The following is a 21,349-nucleotide window of genomic DNA, read 5'->3' as shown; positions in this document are numbered from 1 at the left end:
GCCTCGGGTTTCAACTTTGGAGCTCGTTTTCTCCTCCGGTGAGCTCTCAACTACCTCAAGAACCTTCAAAGGTTGAGGTTCATCATCTGGCTTGCTCCCAAGAATACCTGCACTATCATCAAGACCACTAGAAAAGAAAGGAAAGTTACAAGGGTTAGATAAAGTTTGTGATAACTCTCTGACATCACTGCTCACATCCTCTCTTGAGTTGTCACTTTTCGCTCCCTTACTTCTCTCAATCTTTTCTCTCTCAATTTCATTGGAGTTGGGACAAGTGCCAAGTATTTCTTTAGAAGGGTTGGGAAAACTCTCTACCTCATTCTCTTCCTCTTCACAAGGGTTGGGTTCATCTTCCTCCCATTATTTGAGTAAGCGTCCCAACATTATGCAGTGCATTTCTTCTAATTGCTCCTTGAGCCTTAGTGAAGGGTTAGACCTTCCACCTATAGCAAGTACGGTTGGAAAGAGAGGCATTCTTTCATTGTCCACTACAAACTCATGCCACCTTCGCCCAAACGAAACCCTATGCTTTTGAACCAAGGATTACCCAAACACATGTGACAATCGTCTAGTGGGAGTATATCACACCAAACCTCTTCTTCATGGTAGTCGCCACGAGTAAAGAACACCTTCACGCTCCTATCAACCAAGAACCCTCGTGAATCATAGTAAGGGTCTTGTTTCATCATACACTCTATACCCAATTGTGCAACCGCTTGAGGTGCAAGGTAGTTAGCATAGCTCCAATCATCTAACACAAGAATATACCCCGTACTACCAAGCAATGTGATTTTTGTCTCAAGTATTCGCCTCTCCGGGTCATTTCTAACTTGAGATCTTGTATTTCCTCTACTTCCTCCGCCTCTCATTACATCACCCCCTAACTTCCATACCATGACCATATTTCACATATGGTAACTCCGGATTAGGATAAGAGTAATGATTCGATGTATTTCTTGGCGTGGGGAATGTATGCTCTCTTCTCCTCCTAGAAGGACTTCTACTCGGCCCAACCCACACACTTATACCATTTTTTGGAATGGAAAGTATTACAAGGCGATGTACGTGAATATCAACTAGAAGACCCCTCATAAGAACCATATTCAGCTTCATTGTCTTCTCAAACATATTCACCATGAAGTGCATAGCCACTAGGCTCATCATCACCACATTCTTCCTATTCTTGCAAGTTCCCACCAATTGGTTCATATCGAAAGTGTGAGGAAGGAGCATATCTCAATTCGCCCCCATGTCCATGGCGTGTAAGATGAGACTCTTCATGCTCGTATCCACCATAGAACTCTTCGTCATACTCATCTACTCCTTCTTCTTCATAAGCCTCATGAGGTGTCGCCTCACAATTGCCCTCAGAGTAGTATTCTTCACCCTCATACGGGTTATGATCATATCGACCATATTCATCATTCGATCTATGAGCACCATCACCATCATATTCATTGTAAGAATAGTGATGCCCACCATTATGGTCATAACTCTCGTCAACTCCCTCATAGCCTCCATCACTCTCATAGTCATACCCTCCATTGCTAGAGGCATAACCTTCAAAATCATCTCCACAAGACTCAGAAGCTATGAATGACATCCTTATCTCTCTTTCTCCTTATGTCTCCTCTTCGTGTACCTACAAAAAGAGCTAACAAGATTAGTAGGAAAAACTCCTCACGTCACTCGTATTTGCACTCAAACTTACCACCCAACCTAAGCTTCTTCCAAGGTTGGTCAAGAACCCTTTTAATCCAAATCAATTCACAAGATTGCTAACCTTTGTGGAGGAATAAATTCTTGTTAATCGAAATAAGGACGACTCGATAAAGCAAAAGTACTTGAACCAAGAAGATTCAACGAGGTTTAAATGAGAAAAGCTTGAAAGAATTGACACGAAATGAATCGGACTCAAGAACTAGTTAACAACTAATAAGAGTGATTACTAGTTGTTAATTACTTGTAAGAATCAAAGAAAAGAGACTAGGAAAGATTCAAATCATTTTAGACACTTAGAAATTTGATCAGGTGTTGGCCATGCGTCGTGGGACCAACATGCAAAAATCAGTCTCTGAAAATTTCTCTTTTCGTGTCGAGTCCGCGTCGCGAGGCTAACATGTGATGGTGTTTTCGTGTCAGGCCCACGTCGCTGGTCTAACACCTGATTGGTGTTTTCGTGTCGGGCTGGCGTCGCGAGTGCAACACGCCGATCCCTGTACTCGATTCCTCGAACTTTAGGCCGATTTTTTTTTTTTTGAATTTTGTTGATGTATTGGGCGCACTCAACCTAGGATATTTCTTTTTGGGGGTGGAAAAATAACTTTTTACAACTTTGGATGAATCTCTTTGGATCAAACTCCTGTTTTAGTCTTCTTCTTCACTTTGAAGATATGAAGATGCTCAAGAACATGAAGAACACCCAAATTCAAAACCCTTTCAAATCTTCATGTTCTTCCACCGAATTTTAGATCTAGGATCCCCTTCACCTACAGAACAAGATTCAACACTCAATTAGCTTCAATTTAACCCAAAATTTGAAGACCCATTTGAAGTTCTTCAAGTTCTTTGTAAGTCTTCAATGGTGAAAACTACAAACTCCTTTCCAAACTTCTCCAAATGCCGCCAAAATTTGTATCCTACTAGATTTGATGCCAATAAGTTCAAATCTAGCCTCAACAACACTCAATTCCATCTCAAAATCGAAGAACACTCATTTTTCCAAGTTCTTCAAGAGCTTCAAAACCCTAACAATGGTGAAATGCTCCAATCTTCACCAAACCACTCCAAACTTCGGATTTAGAGATTTTAGATAGCAATAAACACAGATTCAACCTCAAATCCAACAAAAAAACATCAAAACACCAATTTCGAATTTTTTGTTCTCTAAATTTTTCAAATTTTTGATTTTTTTGTGATTTTCAAAATACGAACCTAGGATTAGAAAGTGTAAGAAAAATCTCTTAACCTAAGCTGTAACACCCCGTACCTTAAACCTAAGCTTTGATCATGATCCTAGACTTAGAAAATCAGATAAAGAATGTGGGAATTGAAAATTTCCTCTTCAGTTGTAAGATGGTGGTTTACGCGCATGAACAGTGACCGTATTTCAGTATACGGCCCGTAATTCAAGTCGTAAACTGTCACAAGGATTTCTGAGCATTCTGGAATTTGGCAGTTGGATGTCAAATGGTTAAATACGGACTGTATTTCAAAATACGGCCCGTATTTCAAAACGTATTTGGAATTTGGTAAAGCTTCCTTGATGAAGGTTGTAGAGCTTTGAAATACCTTTCCAACGGTATATTATGGGGGTGAAATGGACATCTGTGCAAAGAGTTATGGCCATTTTACTGAAGAGACGCAGTGCAGTCCGTATTTCAAAATACGGCCAGTATTTCAAAATACGGCCAGTATTTAACTGGGCCAAAAATTTAATTTTCCAGAACAATATATATTCGTCCATATCAGTTCAAATCATTATTTTTCATTCCTTCAAACCCTAGAACGACCTCCTACCCTCTTCCATCATCAAGAACACCAAGGTAAGCCTACTCTAATTATTCCAAGTCAATTTAATACATATCCTTGTAATTTAAACAAGAAATTATCATTCCAAAACTAGGGTTTTCACGAAAACCCATCTCAAGGTTCAAGAATTCAAGATTTTGGAAATCTTTTTCAAAGCTCAAGTCTTTAATTCAAGTTTTCGAGCGACTAAGGTATGTAGAGTTGCTATCTACGTGTGGGAACATCATTGTTCTTCCCCACGCCTCATAATCCATAAATTATGATTCTCTACGAAAACTAGAGTTTTTTATACCATGCTCATGACAACCCTAGGTCCATGTCCATGATTATATTATGTATGAATTGCTATTATTATATCATTGTGTTCTTAATAACTTCATATGATTATTGAGAATCAGTCCATAATCCATGAAAACCCATATCTCGTATTCCATGGGTTCTTGCATGCATGTTTTTAAATAAAAATGATTATTTCATGAATATCCTACATGTCTACAAGTTTTCATGCAACTATATTATATAATTACTTTCATGCTATGATACAAGATACATACATACTAAATACAAGTTATTTCATGAAACCATATTTACAGGTTATTTCATGAAACCATGTTTACAAGTTATTTCATGAAACCATGTTTACAAGTTATTTCGTGAAATTATGATTGCAAGACAAGTACAAGTTAATTCACGAAAATCATGGGCTTCTTAGCCAATTATATTATGTTCATGTTTTTGGGAGTTGCACGAATTACCGAGAAGGCTCAGATAGCCTGAAACTATGTAGCCACCATAGGACAAGGATCGCTACGCCCAGTTAGGACGATACCTTAATTTTACACTGAATGGATCCATCAGGCACATTACCACCTTATACCCTGGCAAGGTATGAGGGCTCTGCTGGTCCGGCGAGGTACCAGACTCCACGTACCCACGTGGTGATATCACATGTCGGTTTATGAAATGCTCTCCCTACTTATCATGTTTTACTTATGATATATATATATATATACTCATGCTCATGCTCATGTTCATGTCCAGGTTTTCAGTTTCAGTTCTTATCACGCTGTTTTATGTCCCATGTTATTTCATTCAGTTGCTTTACATACCAGTACATTCAATGTGCTGACGTCCCCTTTTATTGCCCGGGGGCCTGCATTTCACGATGCAGGTACTGATATACAGGACGACACATCTGCTCAGTAGGACAGCATTCGTATCAGCTTATTGGTGAGCCCCATCTCATTCGGGGTTTAGTCAACTTTTGTTTTTATGATTAGTTATGCATCTAAGGTATGCTGGGGGCCTTGTCCCAGTAAGTATGTTTTCCAGTCGGACTCATGATAGAGGTTTCATAGACTAGACAAGTCAGTTATGTTATGTCAGACATTCGGAGTCGTATAGCCATTTTGTCTCATTCATGTTATTTCCGCACTCATGTTTAAACAAGTATTTTTATTAAGTATTATGACTTACTACGTTTTATAAAGGCTCATAATGCATTCATGTTATATTCCGCTCATGTTATACCTCATGATGATTCAGCAAGCCATGTGGTTCGCTCGGTCACATGCAGTAAGGCACTGAGTGCCGTGTTTCGCCCAGGCCATGGTTCGGGGCGTGACATAAGCTCTGATACCAAATGATAACGAATCGATTTGGGGACGAAGCCAAATCAATTCAAACGCGAAGAATTAAAGGATACGAAGGAAAGGGATGAGAAATAGAGGGATAGATACTTGACCCGAATGGGGGAACCTTATAGACAAATCTAGGTATATTAAACCTAAACCCTTCTAATTTGAATTCAAACACCCAAAACAACCAAAACAATATGAATCAAGGCACGAAGTTCAATTGAAATCCACAAATGAACAATCTTCATAAATTCGTTGGAAATAAAAGGTTCTACAACCAACAATGGAATCCACTATCATTCTAACACTAAAATTAAGTTAATTCTAACTAAACAATCTACACTCAAAGAGTATCTCATATCATCATAATTTAAGTGTAAATGAGGCTCATTCTCCTACTTATACTTCTAGGAAATAAGAAGAAACCTAAGTATTACATTATTGCCCTTAATGAGGCAAGGACCTTGTTTGGCTAGTTGGATGTTGGCTGGAAACTTGAAAAGACTCCGTCTTGCACATATAGCCATCATCCAATCCTCAAAGCTTGCAATTGTGACCATTTGAATCTATGCCCCTTGTTTTGCACGTCTAGCCACATTTGCATTTCTACCCCTTTGCACTTCTAGCCACTTTTGAGTTCTAGGACTCCTTTCTAGTAGCTTCTTCTCCAAGCCTCGCCCAAGCTAACTTCCACACATCGTAAGCCATCTTGTGTGGCTTGTAGGAGCTTCCAAGGCCTTCTATTCCATTCTTGTCATCCACGCCGCTTGTAGAGTTTGAAGTTCCATGACTTGGCCTTGGGTGGATGTCTTGAAGTGAAGTGTGCCAAGTAGGATCATATCAATTCTGCTATTTATGGTTTCAATTTTTTGCTGCAATTCGTGATTTTAACTTGTTTTCATTGGAGATTTATCATGTATACCTTCTTCATAGTGATCAATAGGCCAATGATAATAAATTTGTCAATTTTAATTGCTGACTGTATTGCTATTAGGTCTACCTTCAACTTTGAAAATTTAGTTGAAGCAACTTCAAAGCAGATTAAAATAGATAGTCAGTTGAATGCATTAGAAATTATTATTCCAAAGGATGGTTTGATGTCTATCCTAATCTACAATGATACTGGTGTTCTTCAACTGTTTATAATAATATATACAAGTATAGACGCTGATACAAATTTATCCAATATATATAGACTTGTATATCTAATATTTAAACAATATATCTACTTTGTATATAAGTGTGTATAAACAAGGATAATACACATTACCGTAGAAAATACCTTTTAGCCACCATTGCACCCCAATTTCAACACTAAAATTACCACAGGATAGAATAAAGAAGAAGAAGAAGAAGAAAGAAGAAAGAAAGAGGAGGAGGAGGAGGAGGAAGAATGAATCCTATCAATGGAGCTTCACAGGTTCTTCTTCTTCCTTGAACTTCTTCTGAAATTCAACTCAAATCTAGCTTAAATTCTACTCCAAATCACTTCAAATTTTAAGTTTTGAACTCCTCTTAAAGTTTCCAATCGATTGAAACAATACCCAATGATGTTTTCAAGCAAACCCAACAACACTTTTTTCGAATTTGTTCTTAAACTTCATATTCGGCGAACATTCTATTGAAAGCAAGATCTTTGTTCCCATACACTGATAAAAGAATATTGCACCAAAGTTGAACAAAATCGCGAACAAAAATGGCAATATAATTGTGTTCACGCACCTAATATACAACATTATGCACTTTTTTTTTTTGTATAATGTTGTATAATATTGTATATAGAAACTGCATTTCATCTTCAACTTACTTATTCAACTGGTATGATTCCCAAGACCAACATTAATCTAACCCAATCAACCTAGCATTCTAGATTCGAGTTACTACAAATTTTTCTAATGATTTTTAATTTCACTCAATTGTTTTAGAATAAGATTTTTCACATTTGAGTTATCGAATAAGATTTTTCAGATCTGAGTTATCGATTAAGGTTTTTCATATCTGAGTTATAAATTCGAGATTTGAAGCTTCTTCAATGGAGTCCGAGTCTCAACGCAACACAATTTCCAGCTTCGAAGCTCCTTCAATGGAGTCCAAGCTCCAAAGCTCCTTCAATGAATTCCGAGCTTCGAAGCTTCTTCAATGGAGGCAGAGGGGAAAAAGGGGTTTGGTTTCAGAAAAGAGAAGTTGGAACAAGAGCAGAAAAAGGGAAGAACTTGAGAAGATGAAAAGAAAAGCGCTGGAAAGAAGGGAAACAGAAGGGAAAAAGAAAGAAAGAAAAAAAATAGGAAAAAAAACGTAGGAAAAAAAGTTGGAACTTAGAACTAGGTATTTAGTACGGGCTAACAGATGAAAAATATGTTTATGTTTATACATAAGTTTGGCCAATTTGGGAAATAACTTCATTTTTTGTGCGGATTGGCCTTCAATGCACTGGTCTTTAATTTTTGTCTCTCAAATTGCTGTTCTTTAATTTTTGTCCTTCGCCTAATACAATGAGGTTTGGGATTCGAACCTGGCTTAGTCAAAATAAAAAAATTCGCAAGGCAGAGTTTCGTAGCAAAATTAGGCCTATTTGGGCTAAAGTTAGGCCTTAAGAATGTTCCCACACGTAGATAGAAAATCTACATACCTGGTAACGCTCCAAACTCGTAATGGAAATCTGAACTTTGAATAAAAATCCCAAAGCCTAGTCTTGAATCCCTTTAATTGGGTTTTCTTGAAAACCCTATGTTAAGAACATGAAATTCCTACTTAGAATTCATGGGAAATTGATGGAATTCACTTAGGATGGTCTTAAGGAGCTTACCTTGATGCTTGGAGAAGTTGAGAGGGGAGAATTTCGTGTTAGGGCTGGAGAGGAATGAGACTTATAAAATAAAACTAAATTCCCGTCTTTTAATTGTCTTAATTGCGGCACTGTTACGGACCGTAACATGTGTTACGATCCGTAACACATGTTACGGTCCATAACACTGGACTGTAACGGGTGTAAAATTTTCAGTGAGGGTCTGATTTTTGAGGTTGGATTACGGCGACCCATTACGGGCTGTAACACGTGAACGATAAACCGTCCTTTGATCCAAGTTAGGAGACGGTAATTTTTCAAGCCACACCCATTACAGTGTGAACGATGGTCCGTAACACACTATACGGTCCGTCCCTTGAAGCATAACGTTGGGTTTTTCGAACTGAAACATATTTTCGATTCCAACACTCTCCTTCTTGGGTTTCTAACCTCCTGAGTCATGAATATGGTTTAGTACGAATTTTACGAGGTGTTACAGTTGTGTTTGGCCATAGTTTTTGAAATTGTATTTTTTGTTGAAATGTAGTTGTTTTGGTTGTGAAAAAAGTGAAAAATTTGAGAAAAAAGTTTTTCTTGTTTTTCAAATTCCGGAATACAACTTTAAGTTGTATTTGGAATTTTCATGGCCGAACGCTGATTCCGGAAAAAAGTGAATAATTATTATGGCCAAACAGGCCCTTAGTATCCTTTTCCATCTTGGTTTTTGTTGCTCTCTGATATGTAATTGGATGGCTATCTCTCTCAATCTTTTGGTAGTAGACGTGCACTTTTGGGAGAACCTCCGGTTGTTCCTTCATTCCAAATGTTGTAGACACAAGCTACAAATAAGCAACTCCGTATTTCAGCTTCTTGCCGACCCTTGTGAGCCCTTTTGGATACCCATTCAAGTTCTTCATTCCAATCTCCAACCTGTCTGGATAACTGCAACCAATTTAGTAATGAGCTCCACATCAGTTTAGAATAGCTGCATCTAAAGAACAGATGTGTAAAGAGCTCTGTTCTACTCCTGTATTACAAAGTACACAATCTTTGTCAACAACAATGCCCCATTTGCTTAGTCTATCACTAACTAATCTTTATTGAATGGCAAGCCAAAGAATAAAATGGAGTCTTGGTACTATGCCTTGTCCCATTGTGAGAAATTTCTAGGAAACTTTACGGTACTGTGGAAGCATTTGGTGTCATATTTTGAAAGCAAAATAGCTCTCAGAATATAAATTTCTTCCTCTTCCTCTTTGTCCTCCTCCTCTTCCTCTTCTTCCTCCTCCTCTTCTTCTTCTTCTTCTTCTTCTTCTTCCTCCTCCTTCTGCTTCACTACTAAAAAACTGGCAAAATTCGATGGACAAAAAATCGACGGACTGCATCTCTTTGAAAAACCGACGGAAAACCGACTCAGTGCGTCGATTTTGTGTATTTCTAATTTTTTTAAATTTTTTTTAATTAAAAAACTGACAGACAACGTCGGTTTTTTCAGCAAAATTTTGAAATTATATATCCGCCAAAAAAAAAAAAAACCGCCGTCCCACGTCGGTTTTATTAAAAAAAAAAATAATTAATATAAAACTGACGGACGACGTCGGTTTTATTTTTAAAAATATTTTAAATAATATGCAATTCAATTTGTTTTTTTTAAAAATAATAAACAATTTTTTTTAGGAAACCGACGGACAGGGTCGGTTTCCTATTTTTTTTTTTTTAAATTTTTGGGTCAAATCTGGTCAAACGTGCGGGAAAAACTGACGGACAGGGTCGGTTTTGTCCGTCGGTTTTTCTTTAAAAACATTCCAGACGGGTTTTCATACCCATTTCTTTTCCTCTTCCCAATTAAACTCCCATTGCCCCGCCGACCATTTCCCCGCCGCCCAGCGCCGCTGCCTGCGCAGCCCGTCCCCACCAACCCCAAAACCGTTTTGAAGTTAATTAATTGAGGTTAGTTTCTCTTAAATTAGGGCTTTTAAAATTCTTTCAATTTTAGTTTTATTTGTGGATTTTAGGCCTAATGCTAATCTATTTAACTTTGTTAAACATCATTTGCAATGTTATTAATGATGAATTTGTGAAAAAAATGTAAACTTTATTTGACTAGTTTAGTTGTCATTTTTTTTTTTTTTGGCTTGAGATTGTGCTATATTTCATGTTCTTTGTCAATGTATTTGTGTTAGCTTAGTTATCATTCTTTGTAATATTATTGATGTTGAATATGTGCAAAAATGTATACTTTAATTATTTGACTAGTTTTTTTTTTTTTTTTTGGATTGTGCTTTTTGTTAGAATTCCATAAGTTATTAGAATTGTTATTGATCATTCCAAATTAGAATTGGTTGAGATTGTGCTTTTCAAAGTTAGAATTGTTAAGTTATAGTATTTCTATAACCTCAATACTAAAATGTAGATTTTATTTCTCTAGATTTACTTTTCAATTTTTAAAATTGGTTGGAATTGTGCTTTTCAAACTTAGAATTATTAAGTTATGTTAGAATTATTAAGTTATAATATTTCTATAACCTCAAAACTAAAATGTAGACTTTATTTGACTAGATTTACTTTTCAATTTTTAGAATTAAAGTTAGAATCCATAAGTTATTAAAGTTAGAATTGTTATTGAGAATTCAAAGTTAGAATTGGTTGGGATTGTGCTTTTCAAAGTTACAATTATTAAGTTATGTTAGAATTATTAAGTTATAATATTTCTATAACCTCAAAACTAAAATGTAGACTTTATTTGACTAGATTTACTTTTCAATTTTTAGAATTAAAGTTAGAATCCATAAGTTATTAAAGTTAGAATTGTTATTGAGAATTCAAAGTTAGAATTGGTTGAGATTGTGCTTTTCAAAGTTAGAATTGTTAAGTTATAGTATTTCTATAACCTCAATACTAAAATGTAGATGTTATTTCTCTAGATTTACTTTTCAATTTTTAGAATTGGTTGGAATTGTGCTTTTCAAACTTAGAATTATTAAGTTATGTTAGAATTATTAAGTTATAATATTTCTATAACCTCAAAACTAAAATGTAGACTTTATTTGACTAGATTTACTTTTCAATTTTTAGAATTAAAGTTAGAATCCATAAGTTATTAATGTTAGAATTGTTATTGAGAATTCAAAGTTAGAATTGGTTGGGATTGTGCTTTTCAAAGTTAGAATTGTTAAGTTATAGTATTTCTATAACCTCAATACTAAAATGTAGATTTTATTTCTCTAGATTTACTTTTCAATTTTTAGAATTGGTTGGAATTGTGCTTTTCTAGTTTTGAGCAGCTTTTGTTACTGGTTTCTGAGCAGCTTTTGGTACTGGTTTATGTGCAGGTGTGGTTGCAGAAAATGCATGATTTGCATGCTGGAAATTTTTCAGAAAATCGACTGAAAACTGACTCAGTCCGTCGGTTTTCTGGAAATTAATTTTGCAGATTTTCCAGAAAATCGACGGAAAACCGACTCTGTCCGTCGGTTTTCTGGAAATTAATTCTTAAATTTTATAAAAAACCTGACGCACTGTGTCGGTTTTTTAATTAAAATAAATAAATTTATATGAAAAACCGACGCAGTGCATCGTTTTTTTCATAAAATATATATTATTTATATATAAGATAAAAAATCAGAAATTAATAAAACCGACTCTGTCCGTCGGTTTTTTTAATTTTTTAAAATTTTTGAATAAAACCTGACGGACTACGTAACCGACGCAGTCCGTCGGAAAAAACCGACGTGGTCCGTCGGTTTTCCAAAAGCGAGGCTATGAAAACCGACGGACCTTAAAAGGTCAGTTTCCCGTCGGTTTCATTAAAAAAACCGACGCTGGACGTCGGTTTTTATCAACGGTTTTTTCCGTTTTTTTAGTAGTGCTTCTTCTTCCTCTTCTTGGAACATTTTGCCAGTATCATGACAATTGTAATTTTAACTATGAGTTATCTATACAACCTTTGTTCTGAAGGCCTATCGATAGGGATGGCAACGGGGCGGTGCGTGTTTAAACATGTGTGGGGCGGTGCGAGTTTAGATATATGTGGGTACGGTGCAGGGCGGGGTGGGTTGGGTTGAAATTAGGAAAACATTACTTTTTGCGGGTGCGGTGCGGTTGCGGGTTAGAGTTTAAATTTTTGTATTCGTATTTGCTTTGATCCGTCAAATGACACTTCAAAGGCAACTGAATGCCATTTTTTACGACACGTATACTAACCTTATAAATAACACACAAGATTTACAATTTGACCCAAAATATTTTTACAATTCCACAATTCTAGATCTACATTATATCTTTCTTAAATATATTAAAAACTTTTCTTTTTTCCTTATTTCCTCTACGTAAAAAAATATTAAACGGTATAGTTAACCGAATATTTTCCACCTTATACAGTATCCTATTTAAAACATTTACGAGTTAGAATGGTTCTAAAACAAAAGTGGACGGATTGTACAAAATATAAAGGTTAATTCACTAGATAGAAAACTACTCCTTTGTAACGATGGAAAATTTATAAATATTAACTTTTTAAATGGTAAAAGTTGATTCAATTTGGTCTTACTCTTCCCACTAAGCTAATGATGTTGATTTCTCTCATATTTGATAGGAATGTAAAGAAGAGTTAGGTAAAAAAAGTATAGAATTAGTAGTTTAGTACCTGTACAAAAATAAAAATAAAACCATTTAAAAACGGAACTAGTAATAAAGTAGGAAAAGTAAGAAAAAGAATTAAATATATTTATGAATGAGATAATGTTTTAGCTTGAATTGTGAGATTTCCAAAAACTTTTAGAGTAAATAAAGGAAATATATGTTATTCTAATCATGGTTAAGATTTTACTTTGGGCAATTAAATTCTAACCTTTAATTCTTAACTATGACATGCGTCTCTCATCTAAGTAGGAACTGAGGGAAAATGGAGAGGAGCCCGATCCAATAAAGTCCATCTTATTTTAAATTAAGGGGCATCACTTTTCACTGAGTAAAAGTAAACTTGTACGTAATAAAATAGCATTACATATTGTACATAGTAAAAATTCTTACGTATTCAATTTCTAAATTCTAAGTTTTCCCCCCCAAAAAAAAAAAAAAAACCTTTTACATATATAATTAGTGAGTTAATATTTGACTTAGGTAAATTAAAACAGACTATTATATTATTTAACTATAGGTGAAGCTAGATATTACGTGAAAGAAAATTACACTTAATAATAGCAAATAAGCAATTTAGGATGAAAGAAACAAAAAATACTAAAATAACTTCATTATAGTGGTCAGTGGGTGGTTATTGTCAAGTCCACTTATTCTTAAAAGGTTAGAGAGTTTAAAAACGTTTCAGATAATGATCAGTGATCACCACATTGGAATTACACCCGCGGTTGGATGCGGGTCTGTGTGTGTGGGGGGGGTGGGGTGGGGTGGGGGGGACGCCGTTTATAATTCTATGCGGGGCGGGGCGGGGTGGGTTTTAACTTTGCGGTTTAAGATAGAACCCACACCGTTGCTATCCCTACCTATCGAGTTATCTATACAACTTTCGTCTTCTTCTTCGTCTTCCTCTTCGTCTTCCTCATCTTCTTCAATCCTTTTCTTTCCTCGAACCGATGACCCGCTTGTTCAGTAGTACTAACTATTATAGGAGGATGCCTCCCTCTCGGGACTACCAGCGGCTTCGGTTATTGAATCTTGTGCAAGTTAGATTGTGATCTCACTCCACGCATTGCACACTTTGTTCATCCAAGCGGGGCAGAGCTAGGTTCAAGATAGAGAGGGAGAGCCCTTTCATTTCTTTGCTTAGATGCACATGATTTTTCACAGAGTTCTCTTCCATAGTTGCTTGAGTGACAATCACCTTGCGTCCCAACTTCATGACTTTCTTTGGTGCGAAAGACCAATAACAAGCTAACCAGGAACACAAAAGCTACTCAAACTATATGACATCTTGAAAATAATTTTTTTGGTAAGTATTATAGTTATCAAGTGCTAAGTACTTGCTATATTTGTAAAAATAAATAAAAATAGACTAGTAAGTTTTCTGAGAAAAAATTAGAGTCTTTCTTCATCCATTGAATTCTTGTTAAGAAAGAGGCCAAATCAAATTTCAAATCTTCAGAGTTTTCTTCAATCAGTGACACAAACTGTCTCTTCAAAAGCTCTACCAAAGGTATAATTCTTTAAATATTATATTTTAGAAATAAATACTTTTATTTTGGATTCTCATTTTAATCATTTCATTTCCCAAAAAAAAAAAAAAAGGAAATCTACTTTTATTCATACAAGTTTATTTCAATGGATTCTTATAAAAAAATATAGACACCAAGTTTATTTTCAACCTATTTGTGCATGTTTTTCATATCTGAGAACATATACATATTTTTCATGTCTGCCTAACATTATATAAAATATTTTTTATGTTTAAATTACTTTCAATATGATAGTAATTCATAAACGAGATATATGGCTGTTTGGTCGTGCACATTACGCACTTGTTTGTTATTTGTAGAGAACTTAGATGATGAATCATGTGAATATGTTCATTAGAAAAGGGAAATGGTGGAATCCCTCAACCTTTTGGGCTAGAATCTTACAAGATGCAATATGATATATGGATAAATAAGACAAACGCATGTAAAAAATTCAATGATCGTCAAAGTGTTGTTGATTCCTGATTATAGCAGCTTGATTTTAACTATCATGATATTAAATTTTTTACTTCAAATTCATTATGGACCAAGTTCTCTTACTTTTAACTCCTTTAGATATTGAGTCATGTTATGCTTCTTGATTTGGTATCCTTTGAGAACCTATTATTATTATTAAAACATTTTCACTAACGAACATATTTTTTCCTTAAAAAAAAATTACTTGCAACTTATAATCCACCATCAGGATAACACTAAAATCGTATCAGTGATGAGAGAAACCATCATTTCAAGAATCTAAGTATGAAAAAGAACGAGATTGATTGATTTGTAAAATAAAAATTCAATTTTAATTGATAAAACTTAGGGCTTGAAACTGCTCTATTTATGAACGGTGTAACGGTCATGACTCAACTCGTGAATCGTGATGGCACCTATACTGTCCCCTAGGTAGGCGAACCATCCCCAAAATCACGTCATTCCAATTAAGAAAATTGGAAATAAATATAGAAATATACCGAATTCAAAATAGATTTATAATAATCTTAACTGCGGAAGTATGAAACATAACAACCCCAAAACCTGGTCTGAACTCATACAAGAGCTTCCAATCTTTATACATCATCTGAAATACTAGGTACTAATCTCAAAAATACATAATAAAGTATGTCGAGAAATAGAAGATAAACAAATAAACAAGGAGGGGATCCAGGGCTGCATATCCGGCAAGTGGCTCACCCTAAGATCTTCGGAAAAAAGGCCTCAAAATCACTCTCGAGGTCGCGAACTAGATCCTGGCTCAAACTCTGCACTCAACAAAAGTGTAGCAAGAGTAATATGAGTACAACACTAGTACTCGTAGGCATCATAGGCCGACAATGATTAGACCACACATATAAATGGAAAAAAATCAACAAGTAGAGCAGATAAGCAGTCAATCACAGACACGAAATCATAACTCAAGTAAAGGCTCACAGTATTATTAACAATAATAAGACTCACTCAACTCAGCTCATAAGCCTAGGTGAAAGTCCCTAATCCACAAGCCAGCATGAAATCAATCTTCAGTTACAGTTTTAGAAAAAATATGTAAATCACCCTATAGTAGTCACAAGTAAAGAAAGAATGTCATGCCATGCAATGAGCTGCCACACAGGCCCTTCTCCATGGAATGATATGTTATGTCAAGTTTTTTTGCTAATAAAAGAGCCCCTCAAGCAAGCAACAACTCAATTATGATGTCCACCAAGAAGTCAATGAGAAATTGTACCATGCAATGATGTGGACTACAATGCAAATGACATGCAATACTATACAATCCCCCCAGGCCTCCTCTTTGGACCGTACACACATGCTAAAGGCAATGCCTCAAAGCTTTGACCCATGGAGGACCCGTGAAGTTCATGTACCCCCGTTTTGACAAATTAGACATGAGCACTTTCTCACTCCGATAAATGACCTCGGATCATGAGCTCTCATCTCGCTCCGGTAAAGACCTCAGATCACTCTCTCTCTCTCTCTCTCTCTCTCTTTTACGCTCTCCGACAAAGACCTCGGAGGCTATCTCACTTATCATCATTTCAAAATCAGAATCATATCATATCACATAATAGTATGGATGCATGCCATGCATGAAATCGGTCTCAACAACACCGCATATTATAAAATCAACAGATACCTGCCATGAAATGCGTATCAACTCAATTCACCAATATTATCCTTCCTTTTCCATGAGATAAGTGAGATATTGAGAGATAGAGATAAATACAGTCAAATTTACAAGTATAACAAACAAGGTGACAAGCCCATATAACAACAATCATACCAAACCTGTGGATTTATCATCACAACCATGCGCTAAGGTCTATCATGCTTTTCCCTTAAATAACTATAATCTACATACGCTTCGCTAACCGGAGTCTAAATGTACCCATCATGCTATACTTTAAAATGACTAAAAAATGACCCCGAGCCCACAAGGGAAAAAATCAGAGTCTAAATGTACCCACGACCGAACACCTAAAAGGGCTCTCTCTATCTCTTACTAGTAGTAGTTTGTCAATCTTCGTTGTGGTAGAAAGAGGATCTGCTAGAAAAGAACCTTCCAGAGGCACAACAATATTTATTCCATTTTCCTTACAGAAAAAATGAAGATAAAAGTAGTTCATCGAAGTTCAACCCCAAATCAAGAACATAAATCCTACCCAGATATGCCCAAGAAAGAAGTTCTTGATGCACACGTTTTTCACGGAGTCTGCTCCCACAGTTGCTTGAGCGACAATCACCTTGGGTCCCAACCTTCATGACTTTCTTTGGTGCCAAAGACCAATGACAAGTTAACCAGGATCACAAAAGCTACTCAAACTATGTGACATCTTGAAAATAATTTTCTTGCAAGTATTATAGTTATCACGTGCTAATTACTTGTTATGTGTTGTTTTTGAATTGTAAAAATAAATAAAAATAAGAATAGTATATTTTCTGAGAAAAAAAATTAAACTTTTTCTACTTCCATTGAATTCTTGTTAAGAAAGAGGCCAAATCAAATGTCAAATCTTTAGAGTTTTCTTCAATCAGTGACACAAGTTGTCCCTTCAAAAGCTCAACCAAAGGTATAATTCTTTAATTATTATATTTCAGAAATAAATACTTTTATTTTAAATTCCCATTTTAATCATCTCATTTCCAAAAAAAAAAAAGAATCTACTTTTATTCATGCAAATCTATTTCCCAATGGATTCTTTTAAAAATATAGACATCAAATTTGCTTTTGGCTTATTTGTGCATGTTTTTCATACCTGAGAATATATACATATTTTTCATATCTGCCTTACATTATCTAAAATATTTTTTGATGTTTAAATTACTTCCAATATGATAGCATTAATAAACAAGATTTATGGTTGTTTGTCGTGCACATTACATGCTTGCTTGTTATAATAGAGAACTTAGATGATGAAGCATGCGAATATTGTTCATTAGAAAAGGGAAATGGTGGAATCCCTCCTCATCCTTTTGGGATAACATCTAACGAGATGCAATATGATATATGGATAAATAAGACAAACACCTATGAAAAATCCAATGATTACCAAAATGTTGTTGATTCCTTATTATAGTAGCTTGAATTTAACTATCATGATATTAATGTTTTTACTTCAAATAAATAGAATATGAACCAAGTTCTCTTACTTCGAACTCATTTAGAGATTGAGTGATGTTATCCATCTTATTTGATCTGGTATCCTTTCAGAACATATGATTATTATTATTATGATAACATTTTCACTAACGAACATATTTTTTTTTCAAAAACATTATTTACAACTTATAATCCACCAACACTAAAATAGTATCAGTTACCACCATTTCAAGCATCTAAGTAGGAAAAAGAACGAGATTGATTGATTCGTAAAATAAAATTCAACTTCAATTGGTAAAAAATAGGGCTTGAAATTGCTCTATTTATGAACTGTGTAACCTAAAAAAAATCGTGAAAGTTTTATGTGTCATTGAATGTGTAACGTGTCTGCTATGTTGTTACATGGGTTCATTGAATCAAAATGTGTTTGTTCTAAAATACAATGTTTTGCGGAGTGTTTCTCTAGCTTGCATAGATTGTTTTACGTAAGGTAAAAACCCTTCCCTATTGATTTTTATATCAGTCTTCTCCTTCATTGAAGTAAAAGTCCTCAATGATCGTATCTATTTATAGCTAAGTTTTTTGAGAAATTAGTCTCGGAGGTACTGCAGATTGATCAATTACTCACCACTGCTTATATCTTCTTCCTCTTCGTCCTCTTGTTAGCACTCTTCCTCTTCTTCCTCTTCATCCTCTTTTTCATCTCTTCCTCCTCTTATTCTTCCTCCTCCTTTTCTTCCTCCTCCTCTTCCTCTTCTCTCTTCCTCTTCCTCTTCCTCTTCCTCCTCCTCCTCCTCCTCTTCTTTTAGGATGTCATATTTTGAATATATCATGTCAATTTTAATTTTAAATATGACTTATCTATAAAACCTTTGTTCTGAAGAGAGTTCCTTTTTTTTTTTTTTTTAATAGCAATCCTTTTATTCCTCGGACCGATGACTTGCTTGTTCAGTACTACTAACTATTATAGGAGGATGCTTCCCCCTCGAGACTACCAGTAGCTTCGGTTGTTGAATCTCATGCAAGTTAGATTGTTATCTCACTCCACGCATTGCACACTTTGTTCATCCAACCTTGGAAGAGCTAGGTTCAAGATAGAGAGGGAGAACCATTCCAATTCTTTACTTTGATTCACACGATTTCTCATCGAGTCTGCTCCTGTAGTTGCTTGAGCGAAATCACATTGCATCCCAACCTTCATGACTTTCTTTGGTGCCAAAGACCAATGATAAGTCAACCAGGAACGCAAAAGCTATATATATATATATATATTTGTAAGTATTATAGTTATCAAGTGCTAATTACTTGCTATATGTTGTTTTGTAATTGTAAAAATAAATAAAAATAAGACTAGTAAATTTTCTGAGAAAATAATTAAATTTTTATTCTTCCATTGAATTCTTGTTAAGAAAGGCTAAATCAAATGTAAGCTCTTCAGAGTTTTCTTCAATTAGTGACACAAATTGTCCCTACAAAAGCTCTATCAAAGGAATTCTTTAATTATTATATTTTAGAAATAAATATTTTTATTTTGAATTCTCGTTTTAATCATCTCATAAAAAAAATTAATCTACTTTTATTCATACAAGTTTATTTCAATGGATTCATTTAAAAAGACAGACATCAAATTTGTTTTGGCCTATTTGTGCATGTTTTTCATTTCTGAGAACATATGCATATTTTTCATATCTGCCTTATATTATCTAAAATAATTTTTGATGTTTAAATTACTTCCAATATGATAGTATTCGTAAATCAGATACATGGTGGTTTGGTCGTGCACATTACGTGCTTGTTTGTTATTGTAAAGAACTTAGATGATGAAGCATGCGAATATAGTTCATTAGAAAAGGGAAATGGTGGAAACCCTCCTCATCCTTTTGGGCTGGCATCTTACAAGATGCAATATGATATATGGATAAATAAGACAAACGCCGGTGAAAAATCCAACGATCGTCAAAGTGTTGTTGACTCCTGGTTATAGCAGCTTGATTTAAACTATCATGATATTGATGTTTTTACTTCAAATTCATAGAATATGAACCACGTTCTCTTACTTTGAACTCATTTAGAGATTGGGTCATGTTATGCTTCTTATTTGATTTGGTATCCTTTGCGAACCTATGATTATTATTATTATGATAACATTTTCACTAACGAACATATTTTTTTCTTCAAAAACATTATTTGCAACCTATAATCCACCATCAATATAACACTAAAATAGTATCAGTCGATGAGAGAAACCACCATTTCAAGCATCTAAGTAGGAAAAAGAACGAGATTGATTGATTCGTAAAATAAAAATTCAACCTCAATTGATAAAAAAGTCGGGCTTGAAACTGCTCTATTTATGAACAGCGTAACCTAGAAAAAAAAAAAATCTTGACGGTCTTTCATGTGTCATTGAATGTGTAATGTGTCTTCTATGTAGTTACATGTGTTCATCGAATCAAAACGAGTTTGTTCTGAAATATAATGTTCTACAGGGCATTTCTGTAGCTTTGCATAGATTATTTTATGTTTGGTACAAACCCTTCCCCATTGATTTTTATATCAGTCTTCTCCTTTATTAAAGTAAAAGTCCTCAATTATTGTATATGTTTATTACTAGAAAATTATGAGAAATTAGTCTTGGAGGTTTTGATGGGAGTTAAGTTTTCAAAGTTTGGAACATTTGTGTCATAATATGAAATACAATGTATCTTCTTCTTCATCTTCTTCCTGATAACGCCCAAATCCACTCCTCAAAGAGAAAGTGTACACGGTCATCGCAATATAATTTACCCAACTATGAGTCGGGGTCGATCCCACAGGGAACAATATACTAGGCGATTTAAACAAGTAAGGAATTATCACCAACTAAGCTAAGCCAAACACTTTTTCAATATTTGGTTTTTTGGTTTTGAAACTAACAAAGATAAAACTAACTAGAAAGCGGGTAATGTGATCAATGGCCACAAGCTTGGATACAAGGAACTCTCAAGTAACGATCCAATATATTTTATGATATTACAACTAAGAGCGAGTTTATGTTAATAGATAATGGTTTCTAAAATCTCATTGAAAGTCTTCCAACCAAATCAATGAATTTCACTCTAAGCTTTTCCAAGCCTTAGAGTGTGATATTAAGCACAACCAATTGAATCTCAAGTAACTTTCCTATTCCTAGCTCAAGTTATTAGATGGGTTTAATGACCCAAATTCTTGTTAATTAATCTTTTCCAACCTAGATTTCCTCTTCCGAGTTCAATCAAAGTAAATGGGCAAGTCTTAGGGTTAGCTACTCCCTTAAGAATCATTCAAAATGAGATTAGTTAAAGAAACAAAGACCCACTTCATTAGAAATGAAAATCATTCAATACCTAAGCATAACAAGAGATTTAATCCAACACTTGATAATGAATAATATCATAAACAAGATTCAAGTGAAAGAAGAAAATACTACACACTTAAATATTCAATACAAAACAAGGAATTGAAGAAAGGTTTAAGAAATATCTCATTAAAGTGCTCCAATCTTCTCATCCAATGGTGTAGATGAAACCCTAGCCTCCAAGCATGTATGAAAATGGCCAAAGATGATAATGATATGCCCCAAGTCTCTCTTTTGTAGCTCCGCAAA

This window comes from Lycium barbarum, chromosome 11 (genome assembly GCF_019175385.1).
Source record: "Lycium barbarum isolate Lr01 chromosome 11, ASM1917538v2, whole genome shotgun sequence".
In the NCBI taxonomy this organism is placed as follows: Eukaryota; Viridiplantae; Streptophyta; class Magnoliopsida; order Solanales; family Solanaceae; genus Lycium; species Lycium barbarum.
Note: the sequence above shows the minus strand (reverse complement) of the source record.